The sequence below is a fragment of the Jaculus jaculus genome, chromosome 9 (assembly GCF_020740685.1).
Source record: "Jaculus jaculus isolate mJacJac1 chromosome 9, mJacJac1.mat.Y.cur, whole genome shotgun sequence".
NCBI lineage: Eukaryota > Metazoa > Chordata > Mammalia > Rodentia > Dipodidae > Jaculus > Jaculus jaculus.
This window is the reverse complement of record NC_059110.1, coordinates 49,841,924-49,865,826: the sequence shown is the minus strand read 5'-3', so window position 1 is coordinate 49,865,826 and position 23,903 is coordinate 49,841,924.

Below are 23,903 nucleotides of genomic sequence, written 5' to 3'. Positions count from 1 at the left end.
TGCTGGACAAACTGTATTACCACATTTGGAAAAATGAAACTAGACCCACTCATCACACTGTGTACAAATATCAACTCCAAATGGATTAAAGGCCTCAACATAAGATCTGAAACTCTCAAAGTACTGGATAAAAAATAGGGGGAACTCTCCACAATATAAGAGTGGGGAAAGACTTTCTAAACAATAACCTTATAACCCAGAAAATTAACTAATCATTCAACCAGTGGGATCTCATGAAGCTAAAAAGGTTTTTGCAAAGACCAATATACTATCAACACAGTCAATAGACTACCCACAGAATGCAAGAAAATCTTTGCCACCTATACCACTGACAGAGGCCTAGTATCTAGAACCTACAAAGAATTCAAAAAAGGACACAATAAAAACTCAAACAACCCACTGAAAAAAATGGGGCAGAGAACTGAATAAGGAGTTCTCAAAGGAAGAAATAAAAATGGTTAATACACACTTAAAGAAATGTTCAACATCTTTAACCATCAAAGAAATGCAAATTAAAACAGCTGTGAGATTCCACCTTCTTCCAGCCAGGAGAGCAATCATTAAAAAATGAAACAATAAATGTTGGCAAGGAAGTGAGAAAAGAGGAACCCTCATCCACAGTGGGAATGCAAAGTTGTACAGCCACTATGGAAATCAATATGGAGACTCCTGAAAAAGATGAAAACAGAGCTACCAACAGATCCAGTTTTTTCTCTACTTGTCATTTACCCTGAAGGCGCCACACTTCACTGCAGAGATATTTGCTCAACCATGTTTATAGCTTCTTAATTCAAAATAGCTAAGAGCTAGAATCAACCTTGAGCCTATCATTGGATGAATGGATAATGAAGATGTGGTATATACACACAATAAAATTCTACTCAGCAATAATAAAAAATAAATGAAGAGATGAAATTTGTAGGGATGTGGATGGACTTGGAACAGATGGTACTCAGTGAACTCACACAAACACAGAAAGATAAACCCACACATTCTCACTCATCTCTGGTTCCTAACTTGGAACAGCTTGAGTTGCTGGCATACCTAACAGGCCAGACAATACCAGACAGGAAGGGTGGGAGAGGGGAATGCAAGGTTAGGAGGAAATAAATACAAAAACTAAACCCAAAATGAACTGGTACCATAAAAAACTTTCTTCTTAATAATAGACTAAAATATATAACTCTTAAAAGGAGCATGGTGGGATCATCTGGTAAGAAGAGTCCTAGAGAGGGTGGGATGAAACCTAACCTTAAAACATTTGGCTCTGGCTTATAACTCCCAGTACCAGAAATCAGTTGCTATCCATATTGAGCTGTTGATCAGAGAGATCTATGGGGTCCCCTAAACAAGATAGTCTTCTGTCAAAGCACTTGATTACCTACCCAAGGTAAAAGATAAGACCCTATTGCTGAAGACCCCACATACTGCTGACACAGAACACAAAGAGATATGGCTAGAACTGGAAAGGAGCCAGTCCCCAGATGGTTAGCTCATTTAGTGTTGGAAAGCCCTACATGAGCTACTGGGGGAAAGTAGCCAACAACCTTATGAGCAACCTACTCAAAAGCAACCAGCCTGACAAGACATACACACCTATACAATGGTGGCACACAGCCTTGGTGGGTAACCAATCGCTCTCTGGCTAAGAGATCCACTCAATGGAAAGGGAGCCCATAGCTGGAACTGAGAACCAGATCAGAATCCTATGGAGACCAAGATCATGTTTACAATGATAAGCTCCCACTAGTCTTTGGCCAAAAGGGAAGCTACATCCATCAAAATCTCCTTAAATTAACACTGCTTATTCAATTTAATCTATGTTGATTTTATTCTCTGTTGGAAAATCTAATCTTTTTTCCAAAGGTAGTGAGACCCAAAGAAATAAACCACCCCTTGCTCTTCAGCCACAGAGGATTTGGTGAGATGAACAAGAGTGCTGCCTCCATGGTGAGACTGACTTTCTGCACCAGGGTGATGGAGACAGACACTGAAGATACTCAACACATACCAAAGCAGAAATCCGGAAGCTCCCGAGAGCTTAACACTGAAGTAGACTAAAATACACCATGAGTTGTGTGTGGTGGTGCAAGCCTTTAACCTCAGCACTCAGGAGGCAGAGGTAGGAGGATCACTGTGAGTTCAAGGCCACCCTCAGAGTACATAGTAACTTCCAGGGCATCCTGGGCTAGAGAGCAAGCCCCTATCTTGAAAAAACAAAAAAACAAACAAAAAAAATCCACCCACTACAGGTCAGGGAATTTTGCATAACAGGGGGTGGAAAGATTGCAAAAGCCACAGGTCAAGGACATACCCAGAGGCATCCTTTCCCCAATGACTGACTGCTGCTCTCACAACACATAATGGACAACCCCATGAGGAATACCAGCAATCCCACTAAGGAGGGTCCTCAGTGGCTTGAGGGCAGAGAGGAGGGAAATAATGGTACCAACACATTATGTGTCCTTACAGAGTATATTCTTAATAAAAATAATAATAAATAAAATAGCAGAATTAAAGACACTTCAAGACATTCCATTGAAGCTCTCAAACTAACAAAAGAATAGTTGGGACTCATTATGGAGAGATTTGTTCATTTGAGATTTGAAAGGGTACTAAGAATAGCTTTTGAGGTGAATAGGAGTTAAAGAATTATATGTACAGGTAGCTTGAAAGATAAGACATAACTGAATTTGCCTTTAGGATTACTAGTATGAAATACTAGCTAATAAGGATGGATTTAACTGTTAATTAAGAAATGTTTAGACATCTGTGGGGAAGAGGTTCTTGGCTGATGAGCTGTTTGTCCTGCTGGAGCCCTGGCAGCTCACACGCTCCTTCTCAGGCTTCTCCATATCTTTGTCTGGGTCTTCTTCCAAGCTTGGCCCAGCTGGGCTAAAATGGGGATATTCCTATCTACAAAATACTGGCAGCAAGATCAAAAATCTGCTTTTTATTTTGGTTCTGTAGTTTGGTCTAATGAGCATATCTTGGAACATATTTCTCAGTTAATCAAATAGTATTATTCATACCAAAATATGCACCAGGCACTATGTGTCAGGTATTATGCATTATATCAGGTACTATGAGGAATCCCAGAATAGCATCTATCATCTATCTGTCATCTATCCACTTATTTACTTAATTCTAACTGATCATCTGTTATGGTCAGAACTGAGATCAGATGTTCAAAATACTGATTGCTGCAATAAAGATGCTCAAGACCCAATGAGAGACAGAGATGTGTTAACACATCAGTCTGATAAGTTCAGCATTGGAGCTATGTAAAGTATTCCTGGAGCCAGGAAAGCATTCCTGGAAATGCATCTTTTAAGCACAATTTAAATTACTGTGGGGGAGAGTCAGGGAAAGGAACAGAGGATGCATTACAAAGAGGCACAGAGCCAAGATGGGCTGTGGTATGCCTCAGCTGTGCCTCTGTGTCATCTGGACTGAGATACTTAAAACCTGAGCTCATATTCCCAAACTCCACTGCAAGCCACCAAGTGAGCACAACAGTCACAGGAGACACTCTGGGAAGGGCTGATTCACAGCCCAGGCCACTGGCAATGTTTTAACCAGAGTAGCTGAGCACACTGGAGAGTGTGACCCTGTGAAGAGGACAGAAGGGAGGAGGGTACCTGGTTTCTCAGAGCCCAGGATGAGGAGTGTTCCAGAGTATCAACAAGACAAAGGAAGGAGAAAGCTAAGAGGAATACCCTGGAGGAAAAAACACCTTACTGATCTAATTTCACCCCCTAACCCACAACCCAGGCTTTTGCCCTGGACCCTTCTCAGCATTCCTTTCCACTTTCTGGTGGGGAAAAGCATAACCTCTAGTGGTTGGAGTATGACACTAACTAATCTTTGGGGTCAGGGCTTAAGAAATATGAAACTTTACCCTCTTATCATGTAACCTGTATTAAAATGATTAATGATAAAACCTTTTAAATACAATGTGTTCAACCCCCCCCCCCCCCGCCACCAGAGTACCCTCAGTCTTGTCTCACTGCAAATGTGCAGAAACCATATGCAGCAACTGGCTACCCTGACATGACCCAGACAGGGAATTTTCCCTTAGTTCATGGAATATGGAAGGGTTTGTGCAGGGCAATAGCAAGATGACACTTACTGTCTAAACATAGCTTTCATAGATTTGAGACAGATTGATCGGAGAAAAGATTAACAGCAGAAGATGAGGTCAGAGGTGATGATGCAGAAAGTAGAAGCAGGTCTGCATTTGGAGTTGGGCACACATGAGAGAGGAGGGTTAGGATCCAGTCAAAACAGACAGAAACCACTCTGGGTCTTTCAAGGAGAGAAAGCTGAAATGGTGAGTTGATCACCTACTGATGAAATCTATGAGAAACCAGAGAAGGAGATAAGGCAACCTGAAACTTAGAAAAGGCAGAGAGACATTGTATCCCTTGATTGAAAGGACAAAGAGAAGAGATAGAGCCACCAGACCCAGGAATGGAACCATCTGATGGAAATGTGGCAGGGCTAGGTGACATATAGAATGCACTAACCAAAGCAGAGCAGGAGACAGGAGCAAGTGACATGTGGAAGACACTATCCGAGGTGGAACAGGAGAGTCCCTGGCCTCCCTCTTCTCTTCTGGCATCCCATGTCAGATGTACTTGGGGGTCCACTGGTGTCAATGCAAAAGACACAGCTCTCACCTCAAAGGGGATAAAAGTTTATTCTGAAGCCAAATATGAGTGACTGTGGCCTGAAATCAGATTTAGGTTACCCTAAATTCCATGTATCAATGTGTTAACAATTTCATGAAGGTTTTATAGTTACAGATAAAAGAAAGTCATAAATCAAGGCACTTTCCTGATACATTGGCTGACCATCAGGGAGGCGGTTACAGAAAAGCAGGGAAATCTCCACCATAGGCCTCAGATGCTATCTGATGACATTCTTAGCCCTTGGGTTAGTGGAAGCTGGGGTCTGTTCTTGCATTCCAAAAAGATTGTGCTTGATCAACTGATAGTCACATTGATATTAGGTCAGACACAGAGATGAGCAATAAATGGTTATGGGCGGGGGGGAGGCTAAAGGTAGCCCAAGGTAATTTGGCTTTGGTCCTGCAACATTCCATCTCCCTGTGATCACTTGAGTTTTATTAGTCCATTCAGCCTTGCTGGAAGTGGGTACAGCAGATACAGTGCTTTTATGGGAACTTTAGTTCACACTGGGAAGAAAAATATGCTTCCTTCCCCTCCTCTGCAGAGAGAAGAGATGGGGAGAGATCTAAAGCAACAGACAATCACAACAAGGAGGGAAAGGTTTTAGACTTTTTATCTTGTATGTATGTGTGTGTGTGTATGTGTGTGTGTGTGTGTGTAGTTGCACGTGCCCCATGTGCACAGGCTTGAGAAAACATCAAGTGTTGTCCTCAATTGCCTTCTTTCAGAAACAAGTTGGCATAAAGATTGAAGGAAAAGGAGAGAAAATATCAAAGATGATTGTCAGTGTCCTAGGGTTGGCATTTCCAGGCCAGCCTGATCTACCATCCAACCACCCTTAGCATGAAGCCTTTCCAAGAGGGCTTGCAATTCATGTATGAGAGGGTTTTAGGCCAGATTTAAAACATGCCTAACTATCAGCAGCAGCTCGCAGCAGAGACCCACTACGCAGTTTTAGTGACCAGATGGATGAAGTTGGAACAGGTGTGGGTTTAAAAGTGAGGATTTATTTGTAGAGATGCTGATCTTGAGACAATTGTAGAACCCAAGGAAAGATGTCTGCTGAATACTTAAGTTGAAATTCAGGTGAGTGAGATTATGAACAAAGACACAGTTTGGGAGTCCTCAGCACATAGGATAGCTAAACCCAAAGTTTATGAGATTACGCCAAGAATGTCTAAATTGAGAATAGAAGTGAACAAGAAATAAACAGAACACTGGGGGAAAAGGTGTTTAATAAAGGAGGCCAAGGACGAGGGCAGAGAGGAAAGTTAGGATGGTGCCAAGTCCCAAAGGCCCATTTACTCTGGGAAGGAACTCAGCAGTTCATTCACTGATGAAGACTTTTTGAGTGTCTTCCCCATGCTAGGCATCATCCTAGATAGTGTGGATACAACGATGAACAAAACAAAAATCCCTGCCAGATATGATTTGCACTCTGGTGTGACCATAACAGAGAGGTCCAGAGTGATAAAGAAGCAACCATGTACATTGGATTGAAAATGGCTATGGTGAAAAATGACAGCAAGTTCAGCAATGTTAACCTCAGAGGGCAGATGCTAGTATCCCAGTAAATGGGTGGTTAAGGAGAGAGGGTTTCTATTCCTGTGAGAGGTTGTGTTCTAAAGGGGTAGTGATATGCTGGAGACAGATAACACAAGCTCAAATGAATGTTGCGTTTTCTTTGGTTGAGAGCCTTGCCCACATTCTTGCATGTATGTGTATTATGTATGTATGTATGTATGTATGCATGCATATGTGTATGTGTATGTGTATGTGCTCACTACTAAGGAAGAGAGCCAAGGAAGATGAGGAGATTGAAGATTAGAAAAGAGGATATTTTTTGGAGCCAGGTTATAAGGCATAAATAAGGTAACATGAGCCTTGGAGTCATAAATCAAGAACTGCCCTTTGGGTACACATTTAGAAGCAACCTTTTAAATTAATTTTTTTCTAGTAATCTGCAAAACAGCATCCAAATTGTGGTGGTTTGAATGAATGTCCCCCAGTTGATTCAGGAGTTTATTAAAAGCTTGTCATTTGGATCTCCAGCCACCTGGCTGGAGGAGATGTCACTGTGGGCAAGTTCTAGGGTCCAGCCCTAAGGTGTGGGGGTGAATTTGGAATTCCATTCTAAAAATATGCAAAGTGCCTGATTTTGGACTGGAGTTCCTGAAGTATGCTTGCTTATGGTATTGGTGTTGGGTTTTCTCTCTGTTTAGATCTGTGAAAACAGGCCATCTTCTGCCATTATGGAATTTCCCCTGGATCTTTAAGCTTCAAATAAATTTCCTTCCACATATAACTGTGCGTGATTTGGAAGTTCATCCCAGAAACCTGAGCCTGACCACTACGCAAGTTCATGGAGCCCCCGCTCTAAAACTCCACCTCCAGCCATTAGTATCCAGGTTCAAAACAAACCTAACAGCAAGTATGTGCTTCATCCAGGTGCTCTATAATGGAGAGGTAGATGCCCTTTTCCTCCTCTTTAATCCTTTGCACTTTCCACCTGATCTTGCCTCCATGGTCTTTTTGCAGCTAAAATCAGTGCAGTTTTGCAGCCACTTCAGGTTGTTGCTCACGCAACATTCCACCCAATTAGCAGTATTCAGGAATCCTGGAATACATAATTTCTCAAGCAGCACAAGCCCACAAGATTCTGGGAGTGACCAGTCTTGGGAGGCTCAGCATGTATTTCGTGATAGGAAGACAGGAAAAGGCAGCATGCAGCCATCACCTATGACCAGAGACACATTTCTGGCCCTCCCAACCTGGGCTGCTTACAGACAGACAGAGGACTGTCCCAGGTTTCTTCACTGGAGGAGAGTTCTGCAGGGGTGGGCTGATTTCTTGCAATGGGCTAATTTTCCACTCCAGCTCCTCTTCCTGCTCCTCCCCATTGTTTACCACATGGTTCTGAAGAAAGGTAGTACTACCTCTGAAGAACTGATGGAGGTGAATTTACCTTTAACAGCCAGGCCCTACAAGAGGCATTTGGCTGGCTGGCTCATTTTCAGGGCCACTCTGTAGACTCCCATGCCAATACTTTCAGCTTTCATAGGACCAACACCTTAGCTTGTGCTCCATGAAAGTTCAATGTCACACACACTAAGTTTTTACATTTGCACAGTTTTCCTTCCTGACATAGCCACAGAAACAAACCCCAGGTTCCCTTGATATCAGCCTCCTCTCACATGCTTACAGTTACAGGCTAAGTCCTACAACCTGATGGTCTAAACGAATTAGGAGAATAATAACAAACCATTTTGAAGGGCCAATATATATATATATATATATATATATATATATATATATATATGTAATATATTATATAATATATATATGTAATATATTATATAATATATATATGTAATATATATTATGTATATATATAATTAGCTGCATACACACTGATATATACAGATATGTTCATAAATACACAGACTGAATGATAAGTGCATATCAGCAATAATTCACCCCATTCAGAAATTGTTTCAAAAGACAATTTCATTCAAATGCTCACCTACATAAACAAAGTAGAAAATGAGAGTTGAAGCTGTATCAAAACTTACTTCTAATGCAGTTTTATTTACAATATAAAACAACCAGATGGAAGGCAATCTGGGGAACAATCTGCTCCATCACTGACATGAACAAACAATTAGAATTAAACACATGAAGTCTCATGAAACTGAACAGAACAAAGACTGTTTTGCCCAGGGACCACTACCTGAATTCCAACCTCTCCTTGAGAGTAACCTCTAAGGCCCAGACTCAGGCTCCCTCACACATCACCTGCAAGCCAATAAGTAAAAGCTCATTTGGGGCTGGAGAGATGGCTTAGCGGTTAAGCGCTTGCCTGTGAAGCCTAAGGACCCTGGTTCAAGGCTCTATTCCCCAGGACCCACGTTAGCCAGATGCACAAGGGGTCGCACGCGTCTGGAGTTCGTTTGCAGTGGCTGGAGGCCCTGGCACGCCCATTCCCTCTCTTTCTCTCTCCCTCCCTCCTTCTCTCTCTCTCTCTGTCTATTGCTCTCAAATAAATAAATAAAAATAAACAAAAAAAATTTAGTAAAAAAAAGAAAAAGCTCATTTGAAATCACTTTTTTCTTAAATCTAATTACACTGTGGCAGCTGTGGTCTGTCATCTTTGCCTTCCAAGTGGCATTACATTTCTTTCAAAAACAGCAAGACTAACAAACCTTCCTCCCTCCTTCCCTCTCCTTCCTTCCTTCCTTCATTCATTTATTCTTATCTTAAAAGAATAAAATCCTTAGCATTGGGAGCATTCAGAGCTGGGATGTACATCAGTGGTAGAGCAAGTGCTTGCCCAGCATGTGTGTGGCCCTTGGTCTGACCCTCAGCAATCAAGGAAGCATTAAAGCAAAGGGGTAAGCCACATTGAGTTGATCTGATTTTTTCCTTCCATCCACCAACTTCCATCTAAATATACAATTTTTTTTACTCTTTTGAACAAAAACAATGTTTTTAATCTTCAATATTTATGATTTTTTTCTTTTTTAATTTATTGATTTTTTAATAAAAAGATTGCACACACAAACCCCCTCTCCCTCACCCTAATGCTGATGAGGGTCTTTGGTGGAGTTATTGGTATTGTGCAGACCAAGAGACCTCAGTCAGTCTCTGCAGGGATGGGGGAAACATGGCGTCTCAGGCTATTCCCACCCACCCTGAGGTTCTTTCAATCTTTCTGCCCTTCTTCCACTATACTTCCTGAGCCTTGGTAGACAAGACAGAGATCTGACTTAGTGTTGCTTTCTCTGTAAACTCGAGATCTCTGCTTTTATGAGGTTTCAGTGACTATAATGTCTGTCAGAGTTTCCCTGAATGTGATTTTCAGACTCCCAGTGGGAACAGTATTCATGTCACTGCTTCCCCTATAATGACTTCTGGGATTCGGTGGGTGAGGTGGAAGTGACACATCTCATGATAGACAGTTGGCTCTATCTTCTTGATGTATTCTTGTTCTCCTCTCTATTCTCCCTCATGCTGCACACATGCAAGGTCCCAGTCACCATAAATCAGCAGCCTGAGATCTGGGAGCTCAGGCCTATTCAAAATAATAATATTTTCCATTATCAGTTTTGATTTAAGAAATTATTTGTACTTAAAAATGTAAAATACCAGTCTTGGAATGTTCATATAATCCTATTAAGCATTTTGTGTTCTTATCTTGATTTTTCATTTGCATAGATTCCTATTAACTCCAATTAAAATATATTAATGCTTTTTATTTTGATTTCTAAATTTTTAAAAACTTTATTTGAGAAAGAGGAGAGAGGCAGATAGAGAAAGAGAATGGGCATTCCAGGTCCTCTAGCTACTACAAACAAACTCCAGATACATGTGCCACCTTGTGCAACTGGCTTACATGGGTCCTGGGGAATTAAACCTGGGACCTTTGGGTTTACAGGCAAGTGCCTTAACCACTAAGCCATCTCTCAAGCCCCTTATTTTGCTTTTTATGCTGCTAACTCCCTGGTAGTTTCTTCTATTGCTACACATTTTTCTTTTTTTCTTAATTTGACACTTTGTATGGACACATCATGTGTTGGTACTATCATTCCTCTCCTCCCTGCCCCCATTCCATTGAGGGCCCTCCTTAGAGGGATTGCTGGCATTCCCCATGGAGTTGTGGGTTATGAGTTGTAAGAGCAGCCGTCAGTCATTGTGTGTGTGTGAGGAGGGACAATGCCTCTGGCTATTCCCTTCCACCCTGTGGCTCTTACATTTTTTCCACCCCCTCTTCTGCAAAATTTCTTGAGCCTTGGTGGGTGTGATTCTTTCTGCAGCTTCTGGATTTCTGCTTTCATGAATTTTGAGTACCCTTAGTGTCTGTTTACACTGTCAGTCTCCCTATGGAAGTAGCATTCTTGCTCACTTCACCAATTCTTTTGTGTCTTCACCTGGGTCCTAGCTGCTATGCTAGGGGTAGTTCACCTGCTCACTCCATGATGTTCTGTGTTGGCTTGTGTTGTCTTCAGCAATAGGGTCTTACCTTTTCCCTAAGGCAGATAATAAAGTACATTGACAGAAGTCTGTCTTGTTTGGGGGACCTCATAGGTCTCTCTGGTCAACAGCTCAATGTGGGTTGTAACCCATTTCTGGTACTGGAATTTACCAGCCAAGGCAAAGATTTTAGGGTTATGCTTCATCCCATTCTCCAGGTCCCATCTTACCAGACGATCCCTCCATGCTCCTATTGAGGGTTATAGCTTTTAGTGTACTATCCAGGAGGAAGGTTTCTATGGTACCAATTCATTTTGGATTTGGTTTTGAATATATCTCTCCCCCACCCTCCAATACCCCTCCCTGCAAACCCTTCTACCCCTCTTACCTAGTCCTTGAGCTGCATGTGGGATTTAACACAAGCTGTTCCAGTTTAGGTCCCACGGATGAGGGAGACCATGTGGCGTTTGCCTTTCTGCAAACTATTCTTTTTTATTTTGTTTTGTTTTGTTTTGTTTTGTTTTGTTTTGTTTTGTTTTGTTTTGTTTTTGAGACAAACCCAACAGACTGGCCTGTTTTTATTAAAAAAGGAGAGAGAGAGAATTGGTTGATCATGGCCTTCAGGCACTGCAATCAGACTCTAGATGCATGTGCCCCCTTGTGCTCATGTGCAACATTGTGTGCTTATGTCACTGTGTATCTGACTAATCTGAGGCCTGGACAGTTGAACATGAGTCCTTGAGCTTCATAGGCAAGCTTCTTAACTGTTAAGCCAACTCTCCAGGTCTCTGCCCAGTGATCTTAATGATCATTCACAATGACTGAGTGACATGCTATGAAGTATAGATGTGTGCATAGGATACATGTATGTACATAGTACTCATGAACAAACAACTATGAAGCATATATGTATACATGGAATATACACATATGTAAATAGTATACACATATATAACAACTTGCTTACCCATAACCTTCTTGTTAAATAGTTGAAGTATTTTCAGATATCTTTAAACAATATTGTGTATCTTTGTGTAGATTCACAGAGTCAGAATTCATGAGTCACAAAGAAATACAATCTCTATTGTAATTGGTATGTTTAACTTCAATTGTTTCCTCTGATAGGCATCTATTTTAATTGAAGTTATTTATTGAACCATGGTAGGACCTTATAACTGGCTTCCTTTCCTCCTATTTTTGCCTCACTTTATCACCAACCAACATATTATACTTAGAGTAATATGAATTAAATTCCACTTTCATTGTTTTCTTGAGATCACCATCAGAATTTCTCTTTAAAGTACAGAATTCATGTAATCAAACCTTATTACTCATAGATCCTGTGTTTACAGATTCACCTACTTACTAAAATTTACATGCAACTCCAGGATCACTATTGACTGTCTTCCACAGTCCTTTGCAGACACATGCACACCAGGGAATATTTGGAATGCTCTATCATACATGTTCCTAGTTGAAACTGAGCAAAGTAATCTCCTTTTTGTTTCATGATTTCTCACCTTGCAAGCAAGTGCCCCACTGAGAGTCTATATGATGTTATCTTTGTGCATTTTGACTTTTTTATTAGTAATTTTGCTGTTTAAAATACCCCCAAAGCATAATGCTACTGGCATTTCTGTGTTACCAAGTGCAAGAAGACTATGATGTGCCCTATGGAGAAAACATGTGTGTGATGGATTCAATGTTAATGAATCAGTCATGTATATTGAATAATGTATCTTTAAACAGAAACATTTGGTAAAGATCTGGTACTGGTCAGCTGATGAAAATGCTATGACAGTCTAATGGCAACCTCACACTCTATTGGAGAAACGATTTAGAATTTACCAATTCAGTGACAGAGGTGACTTTACAGAACATGGTTGTTGACAGTGAGCTTTAAAGCTTTTAACTCTACCTTCATTATTATAGTAAACTTTATATTCCCAAGCCTGTCAGTCAAAGCCTATGTTAACTAATGCCCTAAAGCAATTCTTTATCTTTAATCTCAATCATGTGTGATTGTAGAAGATACTTGACTAAAGTAAGTGCCTCAGTTCTGCCCACAGGAGCCTACCCAGGGGAAAAGCAAATGCTAGGATAGGAAAAAATTCTCCAGCCAAAATGGCCCTTCTTTCTCTGGCATGGAGAAAAGGCATTTGCCCTTTTACTTCTCTTGGCAGCAAGCTCTCAAGCTCCATTGTTTCTAGACAACTGTTTCATTGTTACCATGTCACTGGCTATACACAGTCCCATAGCAAAGCTGGGCTGTATTAATTCAATTGCTGGGAGTTCCTGGCTACACAGGAGAGATTTGTTCACTGCTCTGATCTCAACTTTGGCATTCTCAGTCCTAGAGCAAGAACCTATTCCAGAAAGCATAACCAGGTAGTGTTGCCATACAGCAGAGCCTGTATTGGTGGCTACAGACATTTTTATCCAGTCCACAGAGATTTTTGGCAGTAAGACTTGTAGATAGTTGAATGTGGTAGTACACTCCATAAGCCCTGAACTTTAGAGGCTGAAGGAGGAGGATTACTATGAATTCAATGCCAACCTGGACTACATAATGAGTACTAGGCAACACAAGGTTATATAGTGAGACCCTATCTCAACCTCTCCCCCCAAAGAAAGAACTACAGAGAGTAGCCCCACACTGAAATTTCTGCAATGATGATGCAGAGATAACATCATCAGTGGTCCAGATGTGCCAGGCAGTGACAGAAGCTGTATAGCAGGCAGTCCTGTGGGGAATGTGAGTGCCAGGAGAAGCAACTATAGGGGACAGTGCTTTCCCATTCTTTCCACAGAGGCAAAGATCTGTATGAGCATGATACTCTACTAGAGTCCTCACTGCCCATGGGACTGACTATAAATCTTCCAGTCCCAATATAAAAGTTTGTGTCAGACCCCATTTCCTCATCATCTGCCACCCACCTCAACCTGTGCTCTTGGCCTCAGATCACTGCAGCTGTTGAACTGCCCTTCTCTTTTTCACCATGGTTAGTGTCCTCTGTCTCCTGTGAGCTAACCTTCTGTTCAGGTAACAGAGTTTCTCACTCCATCCTGTGGGCTCCCACTGCTCCCTCTTACCCTGCACACTAGGACTCTTCCTATTAGATTAAATGATTCACATCCACATCTTCTGCCTTGAGTAGGCTATCAGACAGATTGAGAGCAGGACTCCATCTTTGTCCTACTTTATCTCACTAAAATGGTTGGCCCAGGGCCTTCAGGTATCCTAGGACTAAATGAATGAACACACAGATGCATTCATAGGGTATCAATTAATATACTTTTGTTCTAATAGTTCCATGGTTCTGGGTTGTCCTGTGGCTCCCAGTTAAGCAGAGGCAGAAGGGATACCGGCCAGCAGTAGGCATCACTGACTAGCATCAGAGACACAAGTAGGACAAAAAGACTGTGTTCTATCTCACTGAGTTCTGAAGTCTAGGTGAGGAATCATGAAAGGATTCTACTCCAATCCACTAGAAGCTATTCTAGTGTGCAGGATAGGAAGGAGTGAGCAACTTGGGGTCAGCTTGTATGGGCTAGGGGAGGCTGAGCAGAAGAGGTTATGGGTTAGAGGAAAAGGACATTCAGAACTGTGAGTGTTGCTCAGTGGGAAAAAAGCTAGAGAAAAGGAATACCACACTTTCTGGTCAGAACTCTGAAGGAGAAACACAAAGTGACCCCATGTAAGCCTTCAGCATTTACACTGACAGCATGTCAATGCAAGGTCCTATGCTTCCTCTGTGATGTGGTGGAGATCCAAACAGTATTATAAGCACCTTAGGAATGCCACTGGCATCTGGAAGATAAAGGCCATGGTGGTCTCATAGGAAACACTGAGGTGACTTTCACAGAGGCTGTAGCTTAATCAAGTTAAGCCAAAGGCTGAAAGCAGAATGACTAGGACTTAGTGGTACAAGCAAGGACAGTAAGCCTGGGCTCTACCTACAGAGGGGGCTGAAGACCACCAGCCTCCAGAATTGTTTCTGGATTCTGACAGAGTGCCCCGGTGGCCAGAATAACAAGGAGAATGAAACTGTGGGGATCAAAGGGCCTCAGAGATCACTGTTTGGAGGCCTGAGTTTTCACAACCATCTCCATACCCATACTTACTACCTTGGGAAGAGCCAAAATATGTACATGTAACAGAACAACTCAAATCAAGATCAAGTAGGATAACTATTCACCTGGTCAGTTAGAGCTTCCTACTTCATCCTATCCACAGAGGTTCAAATTTGAAGAGAGGATTTACCCCACTGGAAAGTGAAGTACATTTTGGGAGGCATATGAATAACCAAATGTTAAATTTTCAACTCTACTATAAATGGAAGAAAAAAAAAAAGAGAATGGTGCAGGTCAATAAATACTTAATAAAAATTAAAATGTGGGCATAGTGGCTTATGTCTTTCATCTCAGCATTCATGAAGCTGAGGTAGAAGGATTGCTGTGAGTTCAAAGCCAGTCTGCACAACAGAGAGAGTTCCAAGTCAGCCTGGGCTAGAGTGAGACCCTGCCTCAAAAAATAAAATAATGAAAAAATTTAAAACTGCCACTCCAACTCCAGTGGAGTCTGCGTGACCTGTTCACCAGGCCAAGGTGAAAGCTTCAAGAAGAAAGCCTCCTGGAAGGACGTGCATTCTCCAGGCTTGTAGCGCCTTTTGCTGCTCTCTAATGCCCCAGCCAGCGGGGAATTGAAAAGGACCCGAGAGGAAATTAACCTGAATGAGAAAAGGCAAACAGACACAAGAAGGAGACCATGCTAGATGTTTGTCAAGGCCTCAGAGTCTTTATTTTTTACACAGTGGTTATATAGGGGAAGAAAAAGGGGGGAGAATAGCTGGCTGATATGATTTAGGGCTTTGGAATTGTCAGGAAACCTAGAGGGGATGTAATTAGGCATTCATCTAATCTTGCCTCAATGGCTTAACATCCTGACTTCACCAGGCTTCACATTCTGACCATAAACTGGCCTTTTGCAAAAGATAAGATTCTGTAAGCAGTCTGCTGACTGATGTTCCAGAAGTACCTAACAGATAGCTAGATGGACCAGCTTTCTGAGTAATGAGTCAGCTTATGAGCAGGCCCAGGCAAAATGGAGAGAATTTTGCTCTATGGCTCCCGACATCTCTTCCCTTCTTTTATACAAAAGAGGGGGAGGCCCGCTATTCAGGGGTGGACTGCAATGCCTTTGTTTCTTCATCAGCATGGGGGTGTATTCAGCCAAGTGTATGATCCCTTGGTAGTTGAATATTAGGTGAGGAAGTAGAAACTTAACTTGTTATATGGCAGTTTCTGTTAACATGGCCGAGGTTTGATTCATAACTCCCAACACTCTAATAGCTGTTTTCTTCATTACTACTGCTCTGTTCCTGACACATGACAGCAGCATGATGTTCTTTCATAATTTAGTAAAAATTAGATATGGAACAATCTACAAAAATCGAGTCACCTGATGGTGTGGCGCTTCCTCCAAGGACCCTGCTGTTGTTCCAAGCCATAGTCAGAATTCCGAGGACCAGAACCAACTGATGAACCATCACCTTATACAGGAGTGTATAGGAATGGGGATATGCTAGTAAACAATTGTGGGAAGCATGTTTCTTAGTATTCTTTAAGTTTTGTGGACAGACTTGCTAAGTCAAGGCCACCTTGGTGCTTGCTTACTAAAGCACAAGGAGAAATCATTAGGAAACAACTGGGATCCAATTATGAGAAGGCAGGCTTTGATACACCTACATTTTTGTGGTATGGTTCAAGGAAGAAAATACACTAGAGTTATGATATTTCCCTGTTAGAACTTTTGTTAAAAATACTTGATGCTTGAAGCAGGCTGTTCATAGAAATTGTACCGCATGAATAAACAGAGGCTAAGTTTATGCAGCCAGAATTGTATATAACCTGATGCTCTACATCAGTAAAATACACTCAGATACATTAACCTTGTGTGCGTATGTGTTTGTCACTTCACCAACTCCTTGCCCACCTCCAAAGGCCCTGTATTCCCTCGGACTGGTGGTCGCGGCTTTGCCAGTCTGCAGCATAAAACCACCTACCAGGAAAACAATAGCATTATTCTGAGGGCTCTTGTGCCATTTTGCTGAGAAATCTGTCCCCTGTCTATGTGTTTAGACCTTCCCTTGTTGGGCAGATCTATACTTCATCAAAACCAGAACTAAAAAGAACCAAGCCCACACCCCTGGTCCTGGCTTCAGAAGTCAGTGGTTGTTCCAGCTACTGCTGCTGCTGTGCCCAACAGAACGTGCTTCTCAGCTGCTCTCTTTAACACATGTTAGGCCAAGTATACGTTCTTTTCTGTTCATTTTTAGGCAGAGGGGCTTTAGGGAGTCACATTTCTGTGCAGATGCTTTATTCATGAAGACAAAGGACTTTCCCACCCCCACCTTGATGGTGGACAAGGAGAAGAAGTCTTCTAACTGGACGCCATGCACACTTTGGTTCCGTAATGCAGGCTCTGTTGTCCAAGCCATTGCCTGAATCTGGCTTCCCAGAAAGTCATTCCATTTGTGATAAGGTCTTTAACTCTCAGCTTCTTGCTCTGTGTGGCTTCTCTTCCTGAATTGTGAGTTTGGCTATTCCTACCTCACCCTCTTGAGTAATGATCACAAGTAAATACCACCGTGCCAGGCTCTGAGTTCGGCTCTTAAAGATCTTTAAATTTGTGTGTAAAATTCCAGTAGAGGCTTCTCCTCAATGAGGAATGATGCTGCTTACTTCATCTTCCTCCAGTGCTTCCCAGATGCTCATGGGTAACTAGTGACTTCTGTCTATCTACTCCTTCTCTTATGCCCCCAGAGACCTTCCTCTGCACCTCCCTGGCCTGGGCCTTGATCAGAAAGCATTTTCCTATGTGTTCATTTCAATCACATTCATTCTTGCAACATTCTGGAAATTTATAAGCGCATATAGTTGCTATAGCTAGTGACCACATATATGCAGGTAATGTGAAGGGTGCAATGTGAGCCGATTCATTCACTCCTTTGGAAACTCTCTAAACTATTGCTATTTTGCAAGTGGGAAAACTAATCTTAGAAGGATTATGATTTTTTTTGTAGCTACTACATTGTAGAATCTGACTTTGGTTCCAAAGTCTATATGCTGAAACCTACATCAGACATCCTCCTCTGAGAAGTCCTACAGTCCTCACCCTAAAGATGGTCCTTCCCGTTCTGAACTTAAATTTTTAACTACTTCCAGACAAGACCTCTACTTTCATAAAGTTCAATCAAGAAATTAATGAGAATTGAAAACTTACTGTAAGTCACTGTAACAGGACAACTTTTAAAGGGCAAAATTATGACTCGTGTGTTTTGATATTTTATCTTGTACCTGAACACAAGTACAAGATGTTTTTAACTCACTAATTAATGGTATAATCAGTAAGATGTTACAGTAAGCTCAAGGGGGAGTATAAATGACCACATATGAATAGGCAATCAGAAATGTCGAAATAGATTTACATAAATGTGCAAAATTAACAAAGCTGGTCAAAACCCACAGGGCATTCTACTGGATATACCAATTCTGCATTTATTCAATAATAATCTTTGTGTTACCATTTTCTGCCATGTAGAGTATTAAATACATTGGAAAGTAGAAATTACTGGGAAAAGCATGGTACCTGGTGCCGGGCTCCCCTGGCAGGTAGTACTGAGGAAAGACCAGGCCGGCTGGTTCCTCCCAAGAGGTTGAGGAGGAGCGTGAGTGTTGACAGCCAGGAACAAACCACCAAGCCGGGAGTCTTGTTGAAGCAGGAACCCACTTTATTGTTACAGGCGGTTGCCTATATAGTGTTGAGAATGAGGGTGGGGATTCTAGGATGGGGGAAGAGGTAAAGGCCAATAGTATACCACAACTTTTGAAATGATTGGTTCTAAGTGCGCAGAAATTCTAATTCCTATGCAGAAGTAACAAGCCAGAGGCCATTAGGCATCTTGCTGAGTCATAGCTGGCCAGAGGCAGATCGCCAAACTTTAGCTAGGCTCAGGAAGTTCCACTAGGCCTCACATCCAGGCCTTTCAAGGCCCAACAACCTGGGACACAAAATGGTGTTTAAAAAAAAAATAGGGCTGGAGGAATGGCTTAGTGGTTAAAGTGTTGCCTGCAAAGCCAAAGGACCCAGGTTTGATTCCCCAGGGCCCATGTTAGCCAGATGCACAAGGGGGCACACGTGTCTGGAGTTCATTTGCAGTGGCTGGAGGCCCTAGTGCACCCATTCTCTCTCTCTCCCTCTTTCTCTGTCAAATAAATAAAACATATTTTTAAAAAAGAAACCAAATATATATATATTATATATATAATCTATTTACTTGGGTGGGAGGCAAATAGTTGTGCTAGGGCTTCCAGCCATTGCAAACAAACTCCAGACATGTGAGCCACCTTGATCATCTGGCTTTACATGGGTACTGGGGAATTGAACTTAGGTTTTTTGGCTTTGCTGGCAAGTGCCTTAATTACTAAACCATCTCTCCAGACCCAGAATGGTCATTTTTAACCATTTTAAGGTCTTTTGCAATTTATATTGATATAAATATAATGTAATATTTTATTTTATAAGTGCATTATAACCAAAGTTGTGAAGATTCAAGTAATGATAAAGCACTTTCTTTTTAGAATGAATATAACAGAATCAACTGGTCCTCCAGGCCTCTTTCCATAGCACATGTTAGAAGAAAGAACCCCACAATCAGGTGTTATTCCCAAAGACTCCTCCATGATTCTCTCCCATGCTCCTTAAAGTTTTTAAAAATTCTGTTATGAACAGATCATGCTGAGATTATAGCTTTTACTTTAATATTTGCCAATGTTCCTATGTTCATCAATCATAGGACACTCATGAAGCAGGAAGTCTTGAAGATTGCACTAAATATTTTGAATAAAAATATGACTTTGTTGTAACAGAATGTCCTACATTAGACAAATGTTCACTAAAAATACTTCCAAACAAGGATATGATTCTGTCTCTAAAAGGCCACCAGTTTCTTCCTTCCCTTAGACACCTATTTCCTGCCTTGTGAATTAAGATTCTGTGATCACTAGAAATGGGCCCTTGCTAAGAAAGATTTACCTGGTAAATGGAAAAGACTCCAAGCAGTAATCTGTTCAAGATTAAATTCATTACTTAAACAATAATCTGTTCAGAGATCCAAGATCTGCACCCAAATCGGCTTCTTAACTCCTTGGGGGAGGCAAAGCCTGAGATAAGAATTTAAGTGCAAGGTTGGTGTGGTGATGTACAGTTGTGATCCCACCATTCATCAAGCAGAAGTAGGAGTCAAGTTAGAGGCCAGCCTGGGATACATAGAAAGACCCTGCTTCAAAAGTGGAGAGTACTCAGGAGATGGCAAAGTAGATAAAGTGTTTGCTGAGCAAGCATGAGTCCATGAGGGTCTGAGTTCTGATCCCCCAAACCCACGCAAAGCCATATGACTGTGTGGGTAAAGTGCTTGTTGTGCAAGCATGAGGACCTGAGTTCTGATCCTAGAACCATGTAAATCTGGACACAGTAGCAGAAGCATCTGAACTATAGCACTCCTACAGCAAGATGGGAGAGAGAAACAGGAGAATTTCCAGAAACTAGTGGGCCAGTTACCTGGCAAATGCCACATCAAACAATGATTGACCCTGCCTCAAAAGAGTAGAAGTCAAGAACCAACATCTGAAATTGTTCTCTGACGTGTGCACTGTGGCATGTGCAAATAATTTATTTGTGATGTACATGAAATTCCTAGAGGAGGACAGTGAAAGGACAGAGTAGTTGGCAGGTAATAAAGATATGTGGTTAAACATATCTTTATTTATAATACACAGTAGGTAAATGTAGCTCAACTTCACAGGGAAATATGAGGACATGGTACAAAATCAAACCTTGTCACCCAAGGGGTAATAGATTTGTGATGGTATTTAGGTATTAATTCTTGGCAAAAATTTGATGAGGGCTGATCCTGACAAGTATAACTCCTTAGAACTTCCTTCTTGCTATGGGTGTGGGAAATAAAGCCATTAAGCTCAGATGCAGATTCTAGCAGATGAAGTAAATTGGAGCCACTGAAAGGCTTGGGGACAAGAGGAAGTATGGAGTGGGCAAATGCTGGTGAAACCTGCTGTCTTGCTCCAGTAGCTGAGGAAGCCTTGTCATCCACATCAGTGTGACTCAGCCCCTTCTCCATCTCCACATTTCCTGGTTCTAATTCCAGAAATAGAGCAGATGAGAGAATGTGGCTGATAAGATTGTCTCATCAGCATCCTCATTGGTGCAGGGCTTATTGTCCCAGGTGAGCTCACAGACCTCGGGCCAGCCCGTAGATTGTTATCCTATGATCTGCCGCATAACTCTGTGTCCTACTCTGGGGTGTAAACAGAATCAAGTGACATAAGCATTGTGGCACCTGCTAGAGAACAGCCTGGGGGCTGGGAACCAGAGAACAACCATCCATAGGGCAGCCGCTGCTCTTGCTCTGATCCCACGAACACAGATGATGGAGTCAAGCCTACATGTGCTTCCACACAAGTAACATTTGCCTCTCCAGAAGACAAAGGTGAGACAAAGTTGTTAGTACACGTTCCTCTGAGAATATAAAAGTTTCTTTTGGCTTGTCCTAATTTAAAGCATATGATGTACTTTATTCTCACTATATCTTTCTTCTCACTGGGCTATATCCACAAACCTGACATTGTATGGTAGAATTTGTCATACTAGGAATTGCTGCAGACTATGTTGGATGTAAACATGGAGACACATCTAACAGAACTCCAAATCATCATCTTCATATTCTCTGTAAGAGCCATCTCTGCCCCAGCATAGCATTCTTTCTCCTTGCCAGATTTTCTTTGGAGTGTCTAGCATTCATCATTACCTAGTACTATTGATTATTTATCATTAATTTCCTGATTCATATGTGAGCTTCATGACAGCAGCTGCCAGGATGAGGCAATCAGATTAGTATTACTATTTGTTGAGAGATTAATCAAAAGGCACAGGGACATTTGTGCTGCATTCACCCCATAACATCTGGGCTTGGTCTTTATTATGACAAAGATATTTTGGTGGGGGGAGAGGGAGGCTGGCTAGAGCAGCATGGAGGTAATCAAGTAAAATTGCAATCAGTGACCAGCCTCACCACTGTGGGCCCAGCCAGCCCTGTTGCAGTATGAAGATGGATGCTTGTTAGGAGCCATCACAAAAGCATTGAGCTGGAAGTGCCCATCAGGTGAAGGACAGACTATAGTCCACCCCAGTGGAAAAACCATCCTTGTGCATAAGTGGAATGTGCCCCACTAATGGGTATCTTGGGTCTGACTTCTAATCAGGGAGAAGATTCTCAGCAGCTACATTGCTGAGGGTAGGTGCCCCAGTATGACCTGCACTCACAAGACAGAGCTGAGGGCAGCCAGCCCAGCATTGCCAATATTATCAGAGTACAAAAACGCTTTTCCAGGAGATCTGTGCTGCAGGTAAATATGGATTTTTCACTCACTGTAAATGCCAGGAATTAGTACTCTGCTTGCCTACATTTGATTTTCCCTGAATTCTGATTTTGGAAATTCACACCAGATATGAATTGTTAATAAATAAACTTAAATAAGCAAACTTCAGTACTTTCCACTCTGATTGCCATGGAGGCAAACAGTAAGTTCAATAATGTTGAAAGAAAAGGAAAAGCTTTTAAATTTAACGTTGCCATCATTCAGGAATGATATTCTTTTGAGAAATAGGATAAAGTAAAATAATTCCCATGCTTAATATTCCCATAAATATTTGAGATTGCTGTTAAAGTGCTAAATAGCTTTAAAACTTAAGGGCAATGTGGGCTGGAGAGATGGCTTAGCAGTTAAGCGCATGCCTGTAAAGCCTAAGGACCCCCGTTCAAGGCTTGATTCCCCAGGACCCACATTAGCCAGATGCACAAGGGAGTGCACGTGTCTGAAGTTCATTTGCAGTAGCTGGAAGCCCTGACATGCCCATTCTTGCTTTCTGTATATCTGCCTATTTCTCTCTTTCTCTGTCACTCTCAAATAAATAAATAAAAATGAACAAAAAGTTGTTTAAAAAAATTAAGGGCAATGTAAGCAGAAGCTGACTCTAGCCAAGTCTGAAAACAGTATGACACTGAGCTTCAGAAAGCCAGGGCAATGGATGGAAAAGGTTCAAATGAACCAAACAACATGTCCACTGGCAGGGTCCTATAGCAATGAATGCATGGAGACTAACACATTTAGGAAAGAAAGCTTTATCCAGAGTTTCAATGTGGATATAATTGCTAAACTATAAAAGGGTATAATTTTTTAAATTTTTTGTTCATTTTTATTTATTTATTTGAGAGTGACACAGAGAGAGGGAGAGATAGGGGGAGAGAGATTGACAGAATGGGTGCACCAGGGCTTCCAGCCACTGCAAACAAACTCCAGATGTGTGTGCCCCCTAGTCCATCTGGCTAACATGGGTCCTGAGGAATTGAGCCTCAAACCGAGGTCTTAAGTTTTCACAGGCAAGTGCTTAACTGCTAAGCCATCTCTCTAGCCCATAAAAGGGTATAATATTTGAGAGATAAAACATTCACATGTCCAAACCCTGAATCAAGACACAAAGAATGTTATATCAACATGCTCACTGAATAAAAGAAAGTCTCCAGGTAAGATTATGCAAAGGACTGCAAAGGATTTCCTAAAACTACCAAAACTTCTCTTTCTTTAGTGCATGCCCTCTTATAACTTCCCTTTGGTTATTTTCAGTGCACATTGTCCTTTTATTCAAGTCAGTAATAATGAAATATTTGAGATAATGTTTTTTAAGTTGAAGATGGAACTTCAAAGTAAGGACTGTTATTTAACCTCAGAAAGCCCTAGGGTGGTGCTGCTGGGGAACCAGGTCAGGTTGAAAGTTTCCTAGCAGATGGGTGCTCAGAACTCCCAGCCTTAGTGTTTTCATACCCATCACACTAATTTTCACTGTAGTTTAAGGCCTTTTGAGCATGGCTACATCTGTTCTTCAATTCGGACCACCCATCTCTGCCTGTGAGTCTCCACTTCATTCATCAATACTGTGTCTTCACTGTATCATCCTCACTCATTCATGCATTTTCTGACTAAGCATAAGAAACCTGCTCTGTGTTAGGCCCTGTTCTCACAATATATCAGGAATCAAGCAGGGCTGGAGGGATGTCTTAGCAGTTAAGGCGTTTGCCTGCAAAGCCATAGGACCCAGGTTCA